Genomic DNA, 2,377 nt, shown 5'->3' with positions numbered 1-2,377 from the left:
CGACCCACTAGGAGCCGCTGGAGAACGCAACCGTTAAACAGTACCAATTGCTTCGCCACAATTACCCCGGGTACGAAAAGGGAGCCGTCCGGCGACCTAACAGCTCGTCACTATGAGTGGGTCATAGTAGGCCTTGAGGCGCTCCACGTTGACTATGTCGCGCCCTCGACGGCGCATGTCCGAAGCTGGTTCGACGGGTTCGATCAAGTAGTTGACCGGGGATGTGCGCTCGACGACCCGGTATGGGCCTTCGTATTTCGGCAGCAGTTTTGAAGAGCGGCCACTTGCAGTGGTAGGGACCGAGAGCCATACGAGCGCTCCAGGGAGGAACGTGGGCTCAGAAGTGGTGGTGCCATCGCGAATGCTTTTCTGCAGCTCTTGTTCCTGCGTCGTAAATGTCTTGGCAAGCTCGCGACACTCTTCAGCAAGCCTGGCTGTGTCAGAAATAGGCGCACACTCAGATGGATCCGGCTTGTATGGAAGTATCGTGTCGATGGTGTGGGACGGGTGCCTTCCGTACAGTAAGGGCGCGTTCACACTGAGACATTCGGCGGCGAGAGCGCGCGGAATCCGCTTCGGCGGCAGCGCGATCCGCCGGAAAATCCCTTTCCGCGTCGATCGGTCCTGGACCGATTTTTGCGGCAGCTGCCGCCGGATTCCCTCACCGCGAACCAATCGGAACGCGAGTAGAACATTCGAAAAATGGCGCGTGCTTGTGATATTGCAGTCGTCGAAGCCCGCAGCAACAGCGAAGTCTTTCGTTATCATCCTGTAGCTCTCGACAAGTGCCAAGTGTTGTCGCGATTATCATCTTTGCAATACACCATCGCGATCTCGCAAAACGGGTAGCATTATCTCGGCTCGGCCAAGCTTCTCGCGTCTTGCAAATCAGGGCGAACCAACCACGACTGCTTGCGTCGTTTCTTGTTCGGCGAACGCATGTTTCTCCTCGTCAGACATCGCCAGAAAGTTCCTTTCCAGCAGGCCCAGCAGTTCCACGACCCTGCTCCTGTTTATGCGCTTCGCCATAACGAAACGCGTACACAACGCAGAGCGCGTCGATGCCAGCGTTCCTTCGCGCGAAGGGACGATGACAACTAGGCGCCCTAGTTTCGGCGGTGCGGTTGCTAAGCGGTGTGAACAATGTTGAATTTCGGCGGTGCGCGAATTCCGGTCGCTGTGGCCGGCGGATTCCCCAGTGTGAATGAGCCATAAGAAGGGTGAAAAAACAGTAGTGCTCTGATCGAGGGGCGGTATTATAGGCGTAGGTGACGAAGGGCAGAATGGCATCCCAATTGGTGTGATCGGCGGCGACGTACATTGACAGCATGTTGCCGAGCGTGCGGTTAAAGCGTTCGGTTAGGCCATTCGTCTGCGGGTGGTAAGCAGTAGTTTTGCGGTGAACAGCATGGCACTCTTTCAGAATGGCTTCCACGACTTCCGATAAGAAGACATGGCCTCGATCGCTGAGAAGCTCTTGGGGTGGACCGTGACGCAGTATGAATCGGTGTAGTAGGAAGGAGGCAACATCGCGCGCTGTAGCCGCTGGGAGGGCGGCGGTTTCGGCGTATCGCGTTAGATGGTCAACAGCGACGATGGCCCAGCGGTTACCAGCCGAAGTCGGAGGAAGTGGTCCATACAAATCGATGCCCACTCGCCCAAACGGACGGTTAGGGCAAGGTAATGGTTGTAGACCTGCTGGCGACACGTGTGGTGCAGGTTTTCGGCGTTGGCAATCGAGGCAGGAGCGAACGAACTTCTGCACGTAGCGGTACATCCCACGCCAGAAGTATCGTTGTCGAATGCGGTGGTAAGTTTTGGATACCCCAGAGTGCGCGCATTGCGGGTCAGAGTGGAAGGCCTCGCATATTTCAGAACGCAGACTGCGGGGTATCACCAAGGAGTGGTATCACTAGTAGCCCCTGCCGGCCGTCGGCGTTGTAATTGCGTCGGTGCAGGAGGTCGTCACGAACGGCGAAATGGTGGGCTTGACGACGCAACGCGCGAGTGGATGGTGTTGCCGACGGATCAGTGAGCAAGTCGATCAGCGAGGTGATCCATTTATCCTTGCGCTGTTCGGTAGCGATGGTGTGAACGTTGATTGAAGCAACAGCTATGTGAGATACTGAGCAGGGGGCATTGTCGTCAGGCAAGGGAGAGCGCGAGAGGGCGTCGGCGTCAGCATGCTGGCGTCCGTTGCGGTACAGCACGCGGATGTCGTAGTCGTGCAGTACCCAGCACCTCCACGAATATGTTAAGCTGTTTATTGGACGGCACTCGGCGACAATTCGCTATGGCGACAGTCAAGGCCAAAGCACGGGCTCCGAGAGCGAGCGGCGTTTATAAGAGGACGACCCACTAGGAGCCGCTGGAGAAC

This window comes from Rhipicephalus sanguineus, chromosome 3, assembly GCF_013339695.2.
Source record: "Rhipicephalus sanguineus isolate Rsan-2018 chromosome 3, BIME_Rsan_1.4, whole genome shotgun sequence".
Classification (NCBI taxonomy): domain Eukaryota; kingdom Metazoa; phylum Arthropoda; class Arachnida; order Ixodida; family Ixodidae; genus Rhipicephalus; species Rhipicephalus sanguineus.
Note: the sequence above shows the minus strand (reverse complement) of the source record.